We start from the raw sequence: 22,233 nt of genomic DNA on the forward strand, positions 1-22,233 counted from the left end.
TCTGTGTTCTATGTTGTATGTTTTAAGGGGAAACATGATAAAGGTATATTAGATTATGAAGCATGTAGAAGGGTGGATAGGAAGACAATTTTTCCATTAGTGCAGGGATCAATAATCAAGGGCATAGATTTAAAGGTTAGGGGTAAAAAGGCAAGAGGAAAGTTGACAGGAAACCTTTTCATACAGACAGTACTAGGAATCTGGAACTCGCTGCATGAAAGGGTGGTTGAGTCAGAAACTCTTGTAACATTTAAGCAGATATTTACTTGCATTGCCACAGCCTCCAGGGCTAAGGGCCATGAGCTGGGATATGGGATTAATGGCCTCAGATCTTTGTTGACAGGTGCAGACACGACGGGTCGAATGGCCTTCTCCTATGCTGTAAATATCTATGAGACGATGAGCCAATGAATACGTGTCAGGGAGAAGAAGGAAAGAATAATTCCACATGTTGAAGGGTTAAAGTCAAGTAGGGGTCAGGGGGTATGGTATTGGGGACAGTACAAGTACCACACCATATCCCACCTGCCCCTAATTCCCCCCAGGGGCTGCTCATCATTAGGCCAGAATCCCACCTGCTTCTGAGCACAGGATAATCCCATTATGCAAATGAAGATATTAACAATGTAATTAGTCTGCCTGGGAATTGAAATAAATCGCATAGTGTCTCATATTGTGGTCACAACAGGCCCGCTCCATTGCAGACACTACATTCGTGTCGGCAAATTGTAAGGAAAGTAAGATCCCACAAACAGCAAATGAGATCAAGAACTATTCTTCATTCCGAACTTTGTTTGAGACAGGAATGTAAATCTTTTGGAACTAGGGATAGAGTTGAAGGACTGTTACATCATCAGTGGTGCCTTTCACATGAGACATTGAACCAAGATTCAGTCTGCTGTTTGGCAGGACAGATAAACATCCCATTGATTCTCTTTGGAAGAGGGTGGAGACCTCTCTAAGAGTGCTGACTGATTTTCTTGCTTCAAGAAAGCCTCGAATATAGAAGAGTTATTCATTTCATTGGCCAAAATTTACTAACCGAGATTGTCCCAAAACCTGGGAACTCAGGAATACAGCAAGAGGAGGAGGCCATTCAGCCTCTCAGGCCTTTCAACGTTTTAAAAGATTTTAAAGTTATGATTGGTGCTCCCCTAAAAAAGTGTCAATCTATTCCTTCATAAGAGATAACAAAGTGTGGAGCTGGATGAACACAGCAGATTAAACAGCATTTTAGGAGCACAAAAGCTGACGTTTTGGCCTAGACTTTTGTTCAGAAAAGGGGGATGGGAAGGGGGTTCTGAAATAAATAGGGAGCGAGGGGGAAGCGGACCAAAGATGGAGAGAAAAGAAGATAGATGGAGAGGAGAGTATAGGTGGGGAGGTAGGGAGGGGATAGGTCAGTCCAGGGAGGACGGACAGGTCAAGCGGGTGGGATGAGGTTAGTAGGCAGGAAATGGAGGTGCGACTTGAGGTGGGACGAGGGGATAGGTGAGAGGGAGAACAGGTTAGGGAGGCAGGGATGAGTTGGGCTGGTTTTGGGATGCAGTGGGGGGAGGGGACGAGTTGGGTTGGTTTTGGGATGCAGTGGGGGGAGGGGAGATTTTGAAGCTGGTGAAGTCCACATTGATACCATTGGGCTGTAGGGTTCCCAAGCGGAATATGAGTTGCTGTTCTCGCAACCTTCGGGTGGCATCATTGTGGCACTGCAGGAGGCCCATGATGGACATGTCATCTAAGGAATGGGAGGGGGAGTTAAAATGGTTCACGACTGGGAGGTGCAGTGGTTTATTGCGAACCGAGCGGAGGTGTTCTGCAAAACGGTCCCCAAGCCTCCATCTATCCTTTCAGTTACTTTCACAATCCTTAAAATCTCCAGATGCCTTGATTGACTCCTTTGGGTTGCAAAGACAATAGAATGGGTATGGTTGAAGATGCATATTGGACTTGAAATGTTAACTGTTTCTCTCTCCATGGACACTGCCAGACCTGCTGGATTTCTCTGCCATTTCTGTTTTTTGAATGGCTGTGTGTACAGTTTGGTTGGTATTTAAATATACTCCAAGGAAATATCAGGAGCAAAAGATTCTCTGTAACATGCAAAAAAGAAAATGGTTAAACAGAGAGATGCTATTTTTTGTTCTGATCCTGTTTAAACAATGGCTGCTGATGATATAATTGGAGGGACTGAGTATAGAGTGCATTACTGGGTCTGACAATAAAAGAAATGAAATAACTTCAGCAGGATATTGTCATTAGCCCACTGCGCATCAGTGAACTTGTCATTTCAACTGGGAATTTTAATGTGGTCTCTGTGCACTGTCAAGCTCAATGACTCACAGTCAGTACTCACATGGTGTTACTTGTAACCATGGTTAGACAGAAAGTCTTGGTAATGATGAGCAAAATGGGAAGTTAAAGTTCACAATGCTTTCATTTTAGAAGGTTCTCATGAAGAAACATACCTTCTCATTTTTTGCAATAGTTATCAATGTTAATCTTTTCTCCAGTTCTTGTTTCTGGGTGATGGACAGCAATGGACTTCCTTTGGCCTGAGTTGATGGCTGAAATGCAGTAGGATTTTATTGTTGTCCCCTGCAGGCTGGCTGACCAGGAGACTCACTCTTACTGACTATCATCGGGTGTGTCAGGAGGAGGTGTTGATGAGGCATTGGCCTAGTAGTATTATTGTTAGACTATTAATCCAGGGACCTCGGTTCCAGTCCTGCCAGAGCAGATGGTGGAATTTGAATTCAGTAAGTATGTATGGAATTAGTAGTCTAATGATAACCATGAAGCCATTGTTGATTGCCAGGGAACAAAACCTATCTGGTTCAGCAATGACCTTCCTTTAAAGAAGGAAATTGGCCACCCTTACCTGGGACACCCAGATCCCACTGTATCTCAGAGCTCTGTGTACTCTCACCATTTAGGATAATGTGCTGTCAATATGGACAATTGTGCAATTTCCCACAATGTTCTTCATTTGCCAGATCGTTGCCCATTCACTGAACATAGCTCTATCCCTTTGTAGCCTCCTTCTATGGTCTTCACAAATTACTTTTTATCTGTGTTAATGTTATCATGAAATAAATCTCCCACTCTTTCAGTCCCCTTCATCCACATCATCTCTGTAAATTATAAACAGCTGAGGTCCATGTACTGATTAGTGTAATTCTTCAGTTCAGTTCTGAAGAGTAATACTGGACTCAAAATGTTAAATCTGTTTCTCTCACTATGCAGATGCCAGGTTTGTTGAGTTTCTTCAGCAATTTCTGTGTTTGTTTCAGATCTTCAGCATTGCTAGTACATTGCTTTTATTCAAGAATAGTTGGGTGGTCAGGGCTTAGTCAGGTCAGTTGGTATGGATAGGCAGGTAGAGTCAGGGGGCTGGGTCAGGTGGTCTGGGTGTAGTTGTGTTGGGGATAGTCGGGTTAGCTGGGGACAGTGCTTAGTTAGTTGGAGGGGTAGTTGGGACTGCATGGTGTTGCTGGTCTGGTTGGGTCATCCTTTTAGTAGGGTGGCTGTGGAAGAAATTTGTGTGGTAGTCGTGTATGAGGTATAGATAGGTCTTGGCATGGGATATAGTAATGTTGGGTTTGAGTATAATCTTTTGGGGTAATTCTGGTTAGTAGGGTTGGGGATACTTGGGGCATCAGGTAGGGCTGGTCGGGACTGATCTGGGGTGGGGGATCATTGGTTTGGCTGACAGAGAGAGACAGTGGAGTGATTTGGGGCTTATGTTGTCAAGAAATGACCTGTCACTATCTCAGAAAGGAAACAATCTTTTCTTTCACCTTATAATTCCAGATTTACCTCAAAACCCTTTATTCTGAATTATAATCACTCCTTTCCTGTAACAAAGCAACAGCTAATTTTGTTTGTAGCCCATGGGGGGAATTGGTTTCAACTATTGAGGTAGAGCTTTGGATTGGACCACAGGGTAGGGTGGTGATTCCTCGCTGATTGATGCAAATGTGGAGAGAGTTGCTAAGTTCAACATCACATTCACATCACATCCTCGATGCTAATCCAACTCTGTGCGACATTATTCACTTTCAATGAGGATTCCATTTCCAGCTTGTCACAGATGGTACGAAGATATAGTTTACAAAAGACCATTGTTATTACTTCCAATTAGAAAGACACCGCTGGTTATAAATTTCACCAAGGCTCTTAGACAGTACTCACCCAACCCATAATCACTTCCAGCTGAAAGGACAAGGGCAGAAGATACATGGGAACACCACTCCCTGCTAGTCCCCTCCAAATTGCTCACCATCCTGACTTGGAAATATATCACCATTCCTTCACTGTTGCTGGGTCAAATTCCTGGAATTCCCTCCCTTAGGGCATTGTGAGTCAACCCACAGCACACGGACTGCATCGGTTCAATAAGGCAGCTCATTACCACCTTCTCAAGGGGCAACTAGCGATGGGCAATAATTACTGGCCTAGCTAGCAATGCCCATGCCCCACAAATGAAGAACCTGAGTTTAACCATTCTATATCACAGCCGCACTGAAGGAGGGCCCCATGGAGGACTCAAGCAGTGAGGAAATATGGGTAGAACTCAGAAATAGGAAGGATGCAGTAACAATGCTGGGGCTGTACTACAGGCCTCCCACCAGTGAGCGTGAGATAGAGGTACAAATATGTAAACAGATAGTGGAAAGGTGTAGGAGAAACAGGGTGGTGGTGATGGGGGATTTTAATTTTCCCAACATTGACTGGGATTCACCAGTGTTAGGGGTCAAGACGGAGCAGAATTTGTAAGATGTGTCCAGGAGGGTTTTCGAGAGCAGTATGTATGTAGTCCAACTCGGGAAGGGGCCATACTGGGCCTGGTGCTGGGGAATGAACCTGGCCAGGTGGTTGATATTACAGTAGGGGACTACTTTGGAAATAGTGACCACAATTCTGTAAGATTTACAATACTCATGGACAAGGATAGGAGTGGTCCTAAAGGAAGAGTACTAAACTGGGGGAAGGCCGACTATACCAAGATTCAGCAGGATCTGAGGAATGTAGATTGGGAGAAACTGTTTGAAGGTAAATCCACATTTAATATGTGGGAGGCTTTTAAGGAGAGGTTCATTAGCGTGCAGGAGAGACATGTTCCAATGAAAATGAGGAATAGAAAAGGCAAGATTAGGGAGCCATGGATGACAGGTGAAATTGTGAGACGAGCCAAGAGAAAAAAGGAAGCATACATGAGGTCTAGGCGACTGAAGACAGACGAAGCTTTGCAAGGGTATCTGGAATGTACAGCAAATCTGAAAAAAGGAATTAAGAGGGCTAAGAGAGGAGATGAGATATTGCTGGCAAACATGGTTAAGGAAAATCCCAAAGCCTTTTATTCCTATATAAAGAGCAAGAGGGTAACTAGAGAAAGGATTGGCCCACTTAAGGACAAAGAAGGAATGTTATGCGCTGAGTCAGAGAAAATGGGTGACATTCTTAACGAGTACTTTGCATCGGTATTCACCAAGGAGAGGGACATGATGGATGTTGAGGTTAGGGATAGATGTTTGCTTAGTCTAGGTCAAGTTGACATAAGGAAGGAGGAAGTGTTAGGTATCCTAAAAGACATTAAGGTGGACAAATCCCCAGGTCCGGATGGGATCTATCCCAGGGTACTGAGGGAAGCGAGAGAGGAAATAGCCAGGGCCCTAACAGATATCTTTACAGTGTCCTTAGACACGGGTGAGGTCCCGGAGGACTGGAGGCTTGCTAATCTTGTCCCCTTGTTTAAAAAGGGCTGCAAGGATAATCCAGGTAATTATCGACCGGTGAGCCTGACGTCAGTGGTAGGCAAGCTACTGGAGAAAACACTGAGGGATAGGATCTATTCCCATTTGGAAGAAAAAGGGCTTATCAGTGATAGGCAACATGGTTTTGTGCAGGGAAGGTCATGTCTTATCAACTTAATAGAATTCTTTGAGGATGTGACAAAGTTGATTGATGAGGGAAAGGTTGTAGATGTCATATACATGGACTTCAGTAAGATGTTTGATAAGGTTCCCCATGGCAGGCTGATGGAGAAAGTGAAGTCACATGAGGTCCAGGGTGTGCAAGTTAGATGGATAAAAAACTGGCTGGGCAATAGGAGACAGAGGGTAGTAGAAGAAGGGAATTTCTCAAATTGGAGACCTGTGACCAGTGGTGTTCCACAGGGATCTGTGCTGGGACCACTGTTGTTTGTGATATATGTAAATGATTTGGAGGAAGGTGTAGGTGGTCTATCGGCAAGTTTGCTGATGACACTAAGATTGGTGGAGTAGCTGATAGTGAAGGGGACTGTCAGAAATTACAACAGAATATAGATAGACTGGAGAGTTGGGCAGATAAATGGCAGATGGAGTTCAATCCAGGCAAATGCGAGGTGATGCATTTTGGAAGATCAAATTCAAGGGCGAACTATACAGTAAATGGAAAAGTCCTAGGGAAAATTGATGAACAGAGAGATCTGGGTGTTCAGGTCCATTGTTCCCTGAAGGTGACAACGCAGGTCAATAGAGTGGTCAAGAAGGCATACAGCATGCTTTCCTTCATCAGACGGGGTATTGAGTACAAGAGTTGGCAGGTCATGTTGCAGTTGTATAGGACTTTGGTTCGGCCACATTCGGCCACACCCAGATCTCTCTGTGTACAGTTCTGGTCGCCACATTAACAAAAGGATGTGGATGCTTTGGAGAGGTGCAGAGGAGGTTCACCAGGATGTTGCCTGGTATGGAGGGTGCTAGCTATGAAGAGAGGTTGAATAGATTAGGATTATTTTCATTAGAAAGACGGAGATTGAGGGAGGACCTGATTGAGGTCTACAAAATCATGAGGGGTATAGACAGGGTGGATAGCAAGAAGCTTTTTCCCAGAGTGGGAGACTCAATTACTAGGGGTCATGAGTTCAAAGTGAGAGGATGAAAGTTTAAGGGAGATATGCGTGGAAAGTTCTTTACACAGAGTGTGGTGGGCGCCTGGAACCCGTTGCCAGCGGAGGTGGTAGACGCAGACATGTTGGCTTCTTTTAAGATATATTTGGACAGGTACATGGATGGGCAGGGAGCAAACGGACACAGACCGTTAGAAAATAGATGACAGGTTAGACAGAGGATCTTGATCGGCGCAGGCTTGGAGGGCCGAAGGGCCTGTTCCTGTGCTGTAGGTTTCTTTGTTCTTTGTTCTTATAAATGTGGGGTGAGGTGAAGAGGAAGGACCTCCATGAATGACCACAGCCATAACAGGGATTAAACCAGCGATGCTGGCTTCATTCTGTCCCACAGTGTGGCCAGCTATCGAACACCCTGTCAAAGAGGAGTTGAAGGTTTCTCAGGATATGTGTCATGTGACTTTGACACTTCCTAATGTTTATGTCCCTGTCAAATGTGAAGGATGTTAACTGCCCGAATCCATAAAACTAAGGCACCTTCACATAATTTTTACAGGGCAGCAAGAAGGCATTTGTTCTTTCAAGCCTGTACTAGCTCTTCAAATAAGCATCTTTACCTGGAGCCAATCTCCTGCCTCTTCCCCACGCCCCTGCACATTGCTTTTTATCAAATAACCATCCCCCTCTTGAATACCTCAATTATACTTGTCTCCGCCATATTTCCTGGCAGTATGATCCAGACCCCATGTACTCGCTGTATTAAAAAGGCTTTCTTCACTCCACCCCCGCCTCTTTTGCATATCTCTTTGAATCTAGGCCCTTTATGCAGGACAGAAGGTGGCCATTCAGCCCATTGTGCTTGTGCTGGCTCTTTGACATAGCTATTTGATTTGCCTCACTCCCTTGCTGGTTGTCCATGGGCTTGTATTTCCTTTTTGTTCCAATATTTATCCAGCTTTCTTCAGTAAGTTTCTCTCTAATCAGTTTCCAGGTCACATCAATTCGCTGCACACAATAATTCCTCCTGATATTGAGGCCGGTTGTTTTATTAATGTTCTGCTTTTAAAATGCAGCAACTAAGCAAAGTCCCCTGCCAGTGTGCCTGAGCTCTGAATAACTCTCCTTCCCCTTACTTCGACTGCATGAGTTCTATTGGTGTTCCACCTTTCTTTCATTGGGATTATCATTAGGTGATAAGCCACTGGCAGCAACAGAATGGAGAAAGGTTTCAGCACAGTAAAGGTCCATTCTGTGTATCATGTCAGTACTAGCTGAATAAACAAGGCACCCAGAACTTCCCTGCTCCCATTCCATAGCCTAGATAACAAAGTGTGGAGCTGGATGGACACAGCAGGCCAAGCAGCATCTCAGGAGCACAAAAGCTGATGTTTCGGGCCATATCCCCATTCCATAGCCTTTCAGGTTCCAGCTCTATCAGTTTCCCATCCAGGTTCCTGTTAAGTGGGTTGAGAGTTTCCATCCCAATCATCGTATGGCAGTGAATTCTAGACACCAACCACCATCTTGGTGAAAGATTGATTTTATGAACCCTCTAATCACTCTACCAATCACTTTCAATCTGTGCCCATGATAATTGACCCCTGTCCTAGAGGAAACAGGTCTCTTTGTTCACTCTCCCCAAATCCGCTTTGTGCGCATCAATTACGTCATCCTGCAATCCAATCTATCTTCCACTTCAAGCCCTGGCACCATTCTTGCGAACCTCCTCTGTACTCTGTCTAAATGTAAGGTAATGACCAGACCTGTCCACAAAACTCCAGCTGCGGCCCAGCCCATGTCTGATATTCTCCCAGCGCAGCATTGTTGCTCTTGTACTCAATACCTCGCCCAATGATGTGCCTAATTCCTTCTTTCTCATCTTATCCATCTGTTCTGCCACCTTCAGGGACCACGGGGCATGTACTTCAAGGACCCTCCCTTCCTCTACCCCTCTGAATGCCCTCCTATCGATTGTGTATTCATTTTGCCCTTGCCACTGTGGGGCTGTAAGATGAAAGCCACAATGGAAACTCTGCAAATACATTCCACATGTAGAATCATAGAGCAATGGAACGGTTACAGCACTGAGGCCATTCAACCTGTCACGAACCCCTGTTCTCCAGAAGAAAGTTTCATCGTGTCTCATTCTACTGCCTTTTCCCAGTAACAGAATACAGACAAATTCTTCCCATTGTTCTCTTTTTGCTGCCAGCTTTATTCCCTTTTATTCCATGGACAATAACTTTGTTAGTCAGCTTATTAATAGGGCTTCCTTAACTGTTTGGAACCCCCATACACATGTCTATAGCTGCAATATTCTCATCAACACTCCACACTGCCTTGTGAAAAATCCCAATCAACTGACCTTGAACAAATCTTTGCTGGTTTCCTTCATTAATCCACGATTGTCCAGGTGATGAATTTTGAACTCGATCATCATTTGTAGAAGTTTTCCCTTCACTGAGGTGAAGCAGGTTGGCTTGTTGGCAGCTGAGTTTACACTAGACACACAGTATAACACAAGCCTTTTCTAAAAATAAAATACTCTGGAGGCTGGAAATCAGAAACCAACTCAGAGAATTTCTGGAGAAACTCAGCAGGTCTGGCAGTGTCCTTGGAGAAAGAAACAGAGCTTATGTTTCGAGTACAAAATGAGCCATCTTTAGAACATTCTGAAGAGTCGTCATATCACACCTGAGAAGTTAACTCAGTCTCTCTCTCCACAGATGCTGCCAGACCTGTTGAGTTTCTCCAGAAATTCTCTGTTTATTACGCAAGCCTTTTATCCCATTGGTTTGAACCAGGTTCAGGTGTGAAATTGTGATGCTCCCTTTGCCAGTCTCCAAGAGACAACAGCTTGATTTAGAAAGTCACAATTTTTAATGTGAAACATAAAAATTCACGACCTTAAAAATTTGATGGCGGACATCTGTTTTCCAGGCTAAATGGACATGGGAGCTGAAATGTCCGGCATCATAATCAGGAAACAGGCCCATGATGAGCTGGAACTCTGTCATCTACTCTGTGAATCTGAGCTTGCGGATAATCCCCCATTCCCCACACGTGCCTCTCAGTGTCACATGAGTGCTCAGGCCTGCTGCTCACCACTGTACATCAGCTCTTGGCACGGTTTCTCACTGTAAGCTAAATTTGTTGCTGATGAAGGATACTGACTCGAAATGTCGACTTTCCTGCCTCTCTGATTCTGCCTGACCTGCTGTGTTCCTCCAGGTCCACACTGTATCAGCCATGATTTTCCTTCCTGGCTAACAATTACAGGGCCTGCTTGGTCTAGTGTGCCAGAGGAAAACCACCTGGTGGTCTAACAAGAAAACGCTTTATTCAGCTTAAAGAAGGCTTGGTAAAACTAGCTGTTACATGCTGCTTCTATGAGTGGCATTCCCTGGTACAGAACATTGCCATCAAACCTAAAAGAACTCCTGCCTATCATCCAAGTAAGTGATGTGTGAATTTTAATGCTGGCGTGATGCCAAGTATCTAGACAATACACCCCTAAGAATGTTGGGTCACACCAAACAGCCTGTCCCTTCAGTTATCAGATACTTAGCATAGCCGATCAGTTCATGCTTGCAAAACATGGAACACAAACTGTGCAACTGGACAGCATTTTCTGTATAATCCTGAATGTGGAAATTACTATATTGACAAGTAAACAATTCACCATTCTCCAACCAACTTCACCATTCAATCTGATCATGGTTGATCATCCAACTCAGTCCTCTGTTTCTACTTTCTTCCCAAACCCATTGATCCCTTTAGCTCTAAGAACCACACCTAATTCCTTGTTGAAAACACTCAACTGCTTTCTGTGCATTGATTTCCATAGGCTCCCCACTCTCTACTTGAAAAAAGTTCTCCTTATCTAAGTCCTAAATGGCCCATCCTGTATAATGAGGCTGTGAACCCCTGCTTCTGTACTCCACTGGTCACTAGATACACAAACTCATAAACAACACCCTCACCAGAATAAAATTCACCAGCGAGGAGGAGAAGAACAAACAGCTCCCATTCCTGGACGTTATGGTAGAGCTCAAGACAAATGGGGAACTCCAAATGAAAGTACACAGAAAAGCTACATGCACAGAGCAGGTACTGAACTTCATTAGTAACCATCCCACCACACACAAACAAAGCTGTGTGCAAACACTATTTAAAAGGGGAACAACACACTGCAGCAACATGGAACTACGCCAAGAGGGGGAGGAATACCTCTTCCAAGCGTTCAAGGATAATGGATATCCAAAAAACTTGGTCAGGAGATGCCTACAGGAACAGCATCAGAAAGATTCTACATGCCCCAACACGCTCATCGCACTTCCCCACATGAGAAACATGTCAGAACTCACCACAAGACTCCTACGATGGCTGGGCATCAGAGTGGCACAGAAGCCCACATCAACCCTACGACAACTGCTCACCTGACCTAAAGACCCACTCCCTGCCATGGACAGGACCGTTGTCATCTACAAGATTCCCCGCAGAGACTGTGAGAAACACTACATCGGACAAACAGGAAGGAAACTAACAAGAGTACTTGAACACCAACTGGCTACAAAAAGACACGACCAATAGTCACTCATCTCAATCTACATGGACAAAGAGAACCGCCACTTCAACTGGGACAACACCAAGATCCTGGAACAGGCGAGGGAGAGGCAAACACGAGAATTCCTGGAAGCACGGCACTCCACGAAACAGGCTGCTAATAAACACATTGAACTCAACCCCATATATATTCCACTACGAAGAAAACCTGAAAGTGAGGCAACCCATCACAAAGGGACCCCAGAGTTTAAAAACCAGCCAGGAAAACACACTGACGCTTCATCAGAGGCTGCACTGAGGATGTTACCGAGCACGGTAACAAAACATCTGCGGAACAACAAACCAGTTCAGCGAGCCAACCAACCACAACACCCACAACCCAAGCTACAGATCTACTCCAAAACTTGGACCATCCTTCCTGTGTTTATCCTGTCGAGTCCTGTTAGAATGTTATCAGTTTTTATAGCATCTCACATCATTCTAACAAAATTTCTGTGACTGTAATCCTAACCGACCCAGTCTCTCTTCATATATCATTCCTGCCATCCCAGGGATCAGACCAGTAAACCTTTGTTGCATTCCCTCCATAGTTATTGATATGTTCTATGCAAGTGTAGGATTCTAACGTGCCTTGGCTTTGGAAGTCTTCATATTATTTGTCCAAAGTATTATTTGAATTGATTTCAGGTAATTAAATAAATCCACCATTGACAGCGTAACTGTAACAGGTGAGAGTAATGCCTTTGAAAGTCTAGTTCCCAGACAGAACCATTCAATGGCACTGGAAGGTTAGCAGATGTTATTCAGTCCGTACTCAGCAGAAGCAGGATATGGGATATCAGTGAAGTGTCCAATCATTAACATTAATCCCACTGGCAGTCAATAAATGATTTATAGACCAATGTCATATACACTTTTAAGTAAATGTTAGCACTGCCTTCTCCCATAAAGTCCTAGATCTTTGCACTAACAGGAGTTGTTGAACAAAATGAACATAAATTAACTGACTCATAAAATTGGAGTAGGAAGCTTAGTAGGCAGCTATTAATTGGAATGTGCAAGCAATAAGATTCAAAAATGTGTCAACACGCTCTGTTTCAATATAATGGTAACCCATGGTGCAACTGAATCATATTACATCCTTGTTTACTGACAAACAAGTAATTCAATATTAAACAAGATTTTGTCCGTGTGTGGCAAATGGTTATTAATCTGTGATAGCTGTAGTATCTTCTACATCAGGCATTTCATTTCAATCCAACATTTCTCCCATGGAAGCAACATGTGCATTTGGAATTATTCTTCAACTGCATGTAATAGGCAAGCAGAGGGCAACCAGTCTGATTCCTGGGATGGTGGGATTGATGTGTGAAGAGAGACCAGATCAGTTAGGACTATGGTCACCAGAGTTTACAGGAATGAGAGGATCTCATAGAAACCTATAAAATTCTAACAGGACTAGACTGGGTAAATGCAAAAAGGATGTTCCTGATGACCAGGGAGCCCAGAACCAGGAGTAACAGTCTAAGGCCACTTAGGACAGAGTTTGGGGAGAAATTTCTTCACCCAGTGTAAGGTGAGCCTGTAGCATTTCTCTGCCGCAGAAAGCGTAGAATGTTTTCCAGAAGGAGTTAGATACAGTTCTTAGGGCTAAATAGATCAAATGGTACAAGGGTAAGTTGGAACAGGGGACTGAGATGAATGTCAACAATGAACATATTGAATGGCAGAGCAGGCTCGAGGAGAAGAATGGCCTACTCCAGCTCCTGTGTATCTATGTCTATGCTTTGAATCGAGGCATAGTAAGTTGTCACTAATGTGTCTGTGTCAATGACCGTCCAGTCAGTATACTGATGATATTTATTGAGAGATAAACATTAGCTAGTTCCCCAAGGAGAACTCCAAGACTCTTATTCAAAACTAGGTCACTTATGACAGTGGCTCCTTGCTTTAACTTCCCATACAATGGATCATAGTCTCCCTCTCTGCCCTGCGTAAGCCTTAGCAAAGATGTGACTCGCTCATCCACAATGAGTAACGCGTAGTCTGGCCTGTTGTATCCTGATGTTTCAATGATACAAATCAGGGATTTTTCTGCAGGAGTAAAACAACAAGAGCATTGTTCTAAATGTGAAGCGGTGCCAAAGGCAGCAAAATCTAGTCTAATCTAATCGAAAGCCCTTGACATTTCAATATAAAGCGTGCCTAAAACATTGGCCAACGACAACAGTGGCAGCTGATGAAAATCAACAAAATGGAAAATGAGAATCGCCTGAGGCTTCTCAATTAATTATACCTACATCGTAAAATTTTTACATCCTCTCCTTCTCTCACAACCCTCGAAAATCACACATGGCGCATCTTTTACCATTAAACACACTCCAGTGGTATGTCTTCCTGAATTTCTGAGAATTTAGGAAGAAGAAAAGGCTATGAAGACCCTTGAGCATGTTCCAACCTTCAATTCGATCATGGCTGATCTCCCCATCACTTGTCTTTATGCAGGTTGATCTTATATTCCTTGATATCCTTGACTAATAAAAATCTAGCAGGCTCAGTTCTGACATTTTCTATTGACAACAGCTATCGGGGCAGAACTCTAGATTTCCACGAGAGTTCATGTGAACAAGTCTTTCCTGACATCACCCCTGAATAGGCCAGTATTGGTCATCAAGTCATAGAGTCGTGCAGCATGGAAGCAGACCTTTCAGTCCGACCAGACCACACCAAACATAATCCCAAGGTAAACTAGTCCCATCTGCCTGCTCCTGTCCCATATCCCTCCAGACTTTCCTAACAATGTGCTTATCCAAATAACTTTTAAACGTTGCACTTGTAGCCACATCCACCACTTCTTCAGGAAGTTCAATTCACGCACACTCCACCCTCCTGTAAAAAAAATTGCTCCTCATGCCTTTTTTAAAACTCTCTCCTCCCGTCTGAAAAATGAGTTTTGAAATCCCCCATCCTAGGGAAAAGGCAACTGCCATTAACCTGATCTGCACCTCTCATTATTTTACAAACTTTTATCAGGTCATCTCTCAACCTCTCATGCTCTAGCGAAAAAGAAAATCCCAGCCGTACTTTTGTAACTTTGGGGTGGCACGGTGGCTCAGTGGTTAGCACTGCAGCCTCACAGCGCCAGGGACCTGGGTTCGATTCCAGCCTCGGGTAACTGTCTGTGTGGAGTTTGCACATTCTCCCCGTGTCTGTGTGGGTTTCCTCTGGGTGCTCCGGTTTCCTCCCACTGTTCAAAGATGTGCAGGTTAGGTGGATTGGCCAAGGTAAATTGCCCATAGTGTTCAGGGTGTGTGGGTTATAAGGGGAGGGGTCTGGGTGGGATGGTCCAAGAGGCGGTGTGGAATTGTTGGGCCGAAGGGCCTGTTTCCACACTGTCGGGAATCTTAAAACTCAAACCTTCCGTACCTGGCAACATCCTGGTAAAGCTCTCCTCAACCGTTTCCAGTTTAATAATATCCTTCCTATCATTGGGCATCTGGAATTGGATGCAGTACTTCAGAAGAGGCCTCACCAATGTCCTGTACAACCTCAACATGACTTCCCAACAACTAAACTCAAAGGACTAAGCAATGAAGGCAAGTGTGCCTTTGTAACCTTCCTGCCGACATGTGATGAAAGCTTCAAATTCTAAGCAAGTGATCCCCACCTTCATTCCAGTACTAGATGAAATAGTCTCTCTCTTCCTTGACTTATCAAATCCTTTAATCATTTTAAATGCCTCAGTTAGATCATCCCATAATCTTCTAAACTCAAGGAAAAAACCAACCTAAAATGTGCAACCTGTCCGCAAACTTAACCATTTTGGTTCTGGCATCATTTTTGGTGAAAGTGCTCTGTTGCTTCTCCAAGGGCAATTTTACCTCCTTCCTGAGGTGCTGCACTCAGAACTGAGAGTGGGTCGCCTGCTACAGACCACCCAGAGGTTTACATTGCAGGGGCTTTTCATCTCAAGCCTTCTGTATTCCAGCACTTTGAGCTTAAGGCCAATCTTCCATCTTTCTCAAGCTTCATAGAACAAAGCCTTCTGCAAGATTTCATATGAAAATTCATCCCGGCAACTCACGCCCACTCACTGTTCCTCACCTTCTACTGGAGAGAACTACATAATGTGTAGAAGCAGGAGTAGGCCATACAGGTCATGAAGTTTGCTCTACCAATCAACGAGATCAAGGCTGATCTGATAATCCTCAACACCACTTTCCTGCCCTTTCCCTATAACCCTTGAATCTCTTCCTGATTAAAAATCTGTCTATCTCAGCCTTGACTATATTTAATGACGCAGCCTCAACAGCCCTTTGTAGTAAAGAATTCCACAGATTCACTCCCCTCAGAGAGAATAAATAAGTCCTCATTTTAGTCTCAACAGGGCAGCTTCTCACTCTGAGATGATTCTCTCTGGTCCTAGATTCTCTCACATCTACTCTGTCAAGTCCACTCTCCACATCTTGCATAAGCCAAGTGAACCTTCCCTGGCTTGCCTCCAATGCCAGTCTACGCTTTGTCAGGCAAAGATCCCAAACTGTTTAGAACTCCAGCTGTAGTTTGATTAGGTCTTTATACCGTAAGACTTCCCTATTTTGAGACTCAATTCCCTTTCAGTATTTTTGCTGTGTTTCCCATTCAGCACCATCCAGACTGTTTCCCTATCTGAGGGAAACAAAATATGTTGGAGATCACAGCGGGTCAGGCAGCTTCGATGGAGAGACAGCGAGCTTACTGTTAGCCTGATCTCTCTCCATAAATGCTGCTTGACCCATTGTGGTCTCCAGCATTTTTTGTTTTCAGCACAGATTCTAGCTTTTGCAGTAATTTGCTCCTACCTTCAGTATCTGTGGAGCCAGATACAACCAAATCCCGACAATACCCAAGCTTGGGCTGACAAGTGGCAAGTAACATTCACACCATACAAATGCCAAGCTATGATCATCTCCAGCAAAAGACTATCAGACCATTACTTTACCATCACTGAATTCCCACTATCAGGAAGCAATACGGAGGGTATGCTCCTGTCTACATCAATGGAACTGACATGGAGATGGCGGACAGCATCAAGTTCCTAAGAGAATTGATCACCAACAATCTGTCCTGGTCCACCCACATTGATGCGATGATCAAGAAAGTACAGTGACAGCTCTACTTCCTCAGGCGGCTCAGGAAATTCGGAATGTCCATAAGGTCCCTCGCCACCTTCTATCGATGCACCACTGAAAGCACACTGCCCAGGTGCATAACGGCCTGGTACAGCAACTGCTCTGCCCAGGTCCGTAAGAACCTACAGAGAGTTATGAACACTGCATAGACATCACGCAAGCCAACCTCCCATTCACTGACTCCATTTACACTTCCCACTGCCCTGGAAAGGCCAACATCAAAGACCCCTCCCACCCCAGTTATAATAAACAGGGTGATGAAGAAAGCCCTTAGCATGCTGGCCTTCATCGCTCGAGGTATTGACTGTAGGAATTGGGAAGTTATGTTACTTTTGTACAAGTCGTTGGTGAGACCACACTTGGAGTATTGTATACAGTTTTGGTCACCGTGTTATAAGAAAGACATAGTTAAACTGGAAAGTCTGCAAAGAAGACTCGTGAAGAAGTTGCCAGGACTAGTAGGCCTGGGTTATAGGGAGAGGTTGGCCAGGATAGGACTTTATTCCTTGGGAAGTAGGAGAATGATGGCTGACCTTACTGAGATGTATAAAATCACAAGGGGCATAGATAGGATGAATGCGTATAGCCCTTTTTCAAGGGATGGGAATTGAAAACTAGAGGGTGTAGGTTTAGGGTGAGAGGGAAAAGATTTAAGAAGGACCCGAGGGGCAGCTTCTTCAGACAGAGAGTGGTGCGTATATGGAATGAGCTGCCAGAGAAAGTGGTCGAGGCTGGTACAATAGCAACATTTAAAAACATTTGGATAGGCACATGGATGGGAAGGGTTTAGGGGATATGGGCAAAATGTGGGCAATTGGAACTACCTGAGTGTGTACATGGTCAGCATGGGCCAGTTTGGGCCGAAGGGTCTGTTTCTACTCTGCATTACTCTATGACTCTTTAACCTCTTCTGACCTCTTCCCAGAGGCAGCAGGTACAAAAGCTTAAAGACATTTGTGAACAGGTTCAAAAGCAGCTTCTTCCCTGCTGTTAGACATCTGAGTGGCCCTGTCAAATTTCACTTCTAATGTTCGGTTTGCTTTCTGTGTACCTTCTTTGCAGCTGCAACTATGTATTCTTTGCTCTGTTCAATCACCTATGATTTTTCTATGGTATGATCTGCCTGTACTTCGGTACATGTGACAATAAATCAGTAATAAATCAAATCTAAACCTCCAACTTGTCCCCAATAACTGACATAAAACAAATTGGTCTATTATTATATCATCTTCACTTTTTGAACAAGGATGTTAGGAAGTACTGACAAAGAATCATGCTGGGTTCAAAATGTTAACTCTGCTTCTCTCTCCAAAGATGCTGACAGACACCCTGAGTTTCTCCAATGCTTTCTGTTTGTGAACTATTTTTTGCACCAATCTAATAGACTCACAACCACTTCTGTAAGTATCAGCATTTTAATTCCAGATCTTTACAAAATGCATTTAAATTGCTCATGGTGGGAGATCCACCAAGTTCCGTGGATTATTAGCGCAGTCAACAAAACACTGTCATCTGTAACCAAAAATTCCAAATCTCTCCAAGGAACAGAATGTGTGACAAACTGGTTGCAGAGGTTTTTGAGTTTTTGAGACTTGCCTATCCCTTGGTTACAGCTGACAGTGTGTCAATGACTGTGTTAATAATCCATGGAACCTGGTGCGTCTCCCACCATGAATAATTTAAATTCATTTTGCAATGATCTGGAATTAACAACGCTAGTACTTACAAAAGTGAGACAAAAATAGAAATTGCAGGAAAAGCTCAGCAGGTCTTGGAGCATCTGTGGAGAGAAAGCAGAGTCGAGTGATCCTACCTCAGAACCTCTGAAACGTTAACTCAGATTTCTCTCCACAGATGCTGCTAGACTTGCTAAACTTTCCCAACGATTTCTTTTTTTTCTGATTTACAGCCTCTGCAGTTCTTTCATTTACAAAAGTGATAGTGACTCAGATTAACCCAACGGCTCACTAATGCCCTTCAGAGATGCTCACATCAGCAGTTTTGTCCTTTCACAGGGGCAAGTCCCAGAGTGAGACTCAAACTTGAAAACCTTCCTGCTTTCACCTTTATAAGCCCAAAGTCTGAATATTTTGTCAGATCAAAATGAATTGCAAAATCATAGAAAACCTCTGTCAACTTGTTTGGCTACTTGGGCTTTAATTGTCTATGTTCCTTTAAATTTTGCTTATGTTAAATCCTCTGTTTCATTTTGATCTCTGCTCCATTCTCTCGTGTCTTCCTTGAACTCATGCAGGTTAACACCTGGATCTTGATTATGATTCTATAAGTGAACCAATACAATACCCTTCTCTTGTCACAGGTACTTTGATTGCAAGCTGAAGTATAGCTCCAATGTAGCAAAGTAAGTTCAACTGAAGAATATCCTTTAGGGAGGGTGCTCCAGGATTCCATCCTGGTTTTTTGATAAAGGGTCACTGGGATCTGACATTAGCTCCGTTTCTCTCTCCATTGATGCTGCCGGACCTGATGAGTCTCTCCAGCAGTTGCTGTTTTTGCTTCAGATTCCTAGCATCCACAGTTCTTGGTTTTATTTTCTTGAAACAATCAGGAAAACTGGTGAATCTGTGTGTACTTTTTAAAAAAAACCTTTAACTTCTTCGATGACTGTGGGAAAAGTGGGGCTTCATTCCCAATGCACTACCTCAGTGAGTTGTGACACATTTTCAAGAAAATCATTACCATTTAACTATAAGTGTCAAAATTACCTTTGTAAAATGTCTCAGTTTGAAAGACTGCTTGTTTCAATGCTTGTGCACAGTAAGGAAGCGCAGTCAAAAACACAGCCTGCTACTTTCAAAAGTAATGCAGTCATTTTATAATTCAGCTGTTATTCTTGCACCAGGAAAGAAACTCAGACAAATGCCTTTTGCCAGATTCACATCCTGTTTGTTTGTGTTCTGCGTAATTAAAAACAAAGACCACTTTTACTGCACATTTTACAGCTAAGAATCAAATCAGAAGGAACACATTAGAGCGTCTAGTGACCTTTGTTGAATGAAGTGAATCTTTCAGGCTGTGAACTCAGTTGTTCTATAAACAGTTACCAGCACTGAGGTTAATTAAACGGCAGTGTTACATACAATCCTTTAAGCTGTTCTGATTAGCTAGGTCCCAATGGAGATTTCATAATATGGCTATCTGCCCAAACACCTCCCACCATTGGTTGTCAATACTTCAGTCCTCCTGGACACACATACAATACCCACAATGCTCCATTCCATTTGCCATCTTGTTTTGTAGTTAGAATGCTCAAGTGTCAAGATCATACCCAACCTGGAGAGAGTGCCTCCTGTTGGGTGTGACCTGTAAGAGCATGTGGGAGATTAATCTTTCCTCCTAGAAGATTCCATGACAATCTAAGGCAATGTCCTCCACTCTGAAGGATTTTCATTACCAGGCTTGAAACACTAATTTGTTTTTCTCTCTCTCCACAGATGCTGCCAGGCCTGCTGAGTTTCTCCAGCATTCTCTGTGTTTGTTTCAGATTGCCAGCATCTGCAGTATTTAGTCTTTATTATGAAAGGTTTTGTGCAGTGTTGTTATGTTATTTATGATGCAACTATGCTGCGGGAGGACTCAAATCACCCACAGAAGGTGTTGCATAAAGGAATTATGGCCCTGGAACAACCTTGTGACGATATCATAGAGTTGTCCCTCAGATGGCATAAATAATAGCGTGTGGACAGAGTTAGTTAGAGGGGTGTGGGAGAGACTGATAGAGAGAAGCCCATTTAGAAAACAGTCTTTCAATGATGCGACAATGAGATTAGATCCCAGCATATCTTTGATCACCATGTATAGTGGTAGCTAATATTAAAATGCAATAAACAGATTTCTAAAAAAATAGCCTGAACCTAAAGGCAGTTTTTGACAATGACATCACTCTGACCAATTTGACTTGAACCCAATCTTGTAGATGTGAGCATAACATACACAAAAAGGAGCAACAGCAGTGAGATCCACTGCCTAGCAAAATGTGGAAATAAGGAAACTTATGAAATAGCCCTGAATTCGGATGGAGAAAGAAAATTGTTTTGAAAAATTGGTGCATTTTAAAACCAGCCAGCAGCTAGAAAAGCCACAGAGATGGACAATTTCGGAGAAGGAAATGTCTTGGAACAGAAAACTGCAGGGGAATGACCAAAATCCACTGACACTTGAGCAAAGAGGAATAGGGGAAACAAGCTTTCAAGAGGAAAGTAATAAGCAGTGAGAGCAACACAAGCGAACAAGTAGCTAAGGGGATAAAATTGGAATGAACATTCATGAAGGAGACTGATTACTGGCCACCCAAAACAGGTTTAATCCCTTACAAGAAAAGACCTAAAAAACAAACATGGGAAGCAGAGTCAAGATTTCTAAGTAGTAGTGTTAGACTACTTACATGTTAGCAAATTTGACACAACAAGCAAGTTAAGAAAATTCTTCAGAAAAAGATTACATTGCACTGAGTTAAAGGGAGCTGAACTGAGATTATTTTGTTGAATTCCAAGTTCTGCGGACTCAACTGTGAAGTTTGTTAGGTCTTTATTATTTCAATGGCTAGAGGTAAAAAGCACAGCCTTTATTCAGTAACAAGGGGGTCTTATCAATTCTAGTTGTGAGAAAATGATATTGGAAGCAAAGAAAAGGTCTGTTTCCAATTTGTACAACTCTATGACTCTATAAAAAAGTTGAATTTGATTGTGTGGGTCAAAAGTTGTGCAAAAATACCTCAGACATATAAACAACCATCATGAGGAAATATCTCAGCAGTAACCTTGCCTGTAGGCCATGTGGTCATGCACATGCAGACATTTTGATATTTGGAGCGTGGGAATTGGCTTTGGCCCATTGATTGGAACATTGACATCCCAAAACTTTCAGATTTTGTTGTAGTGCAGTAACCTGGGAGGTCCACACAGACTAGTAAGAAAGCTAGAATGCTGCTCATCTGTCGTCTTTGATTCAATCAAAAAGGACAATAAATTCATTGAAACTATTTTGAAAGGTTTCTACCTCCCTGATCGTTTGGAAAGTCTTCACCCATTTTGGAAAAGGAACTACATTTCATTCATTGCTTTGGGGTAGCCACATTGGTAAAGGAAAACTGAATGTCACACTGAAAAGACCATTTAAAACAGCAGAAACTTTAACAACTTCTGGTTTTAGGACAACCACAACAAAGATTCAACAACAATTTAGACCAACTAAGAATGCCACAAGACACCAAAATGTGTTTAATATGTGGAGACCAAAATCCTAACACTCACTATCCAAATTAAGAAAATAACCAGCAACTTCAATCAATGACAGCATGGTGGCTCAGTGGTTAGCACTTCTGCCTCACAGAGACCAGGGACCCAGGTTCAATTCCACCCTCAGGCATCTGTCTGTGTGGAGTTTGCATGTTCTCCCTGTGTCTGTGTGGGTTTCCTTCCACAGTCCAAAGTTGTGCAGGTTAGGTGGTTTGGCCGTGCTAAATTGCCTGTCTGTGGATTATGAGGGATAGGTCTTGATGGGGTGTTCTGAGGGTTGTTGTGGACCGAAGGGCCTGTTTCCACACTGTAGAGATTTTATGAACAAACAACAGCCAATGCATCAAAA

At 43.3% G+C, this 22,233-nt stretch overlaps 1 protein-coding gene across 3 annotated transcripts in view; it reads right to left on the reverse strand.

Annotated features, from left to right (window-relative positions):
• The window catches only part of syt1a (synaptotagmin Ia), a 512,169-nt gene that overhangs the window by 333,037 nt on the left and 156,899 nt on the right, over positions 1 to 22,233 (reverse strand). The window lies entirely within an intron of this gene.

Source organism: Stegostoma tigrinum, chromosome 18 (genome assembly GCF_030684315.1).
Source record: "Stegostoma tigrinum isolate sSteTig4 chromosome 18, sSteTig4.hap1, whole genome shotgun sequence".
NCBI lineage: Eukaryota > Metazoa > Chordata > Chondrichthyes > Orectolobiformes > Stegostomatidae > Stegostoma > Stegostoma tigrinum.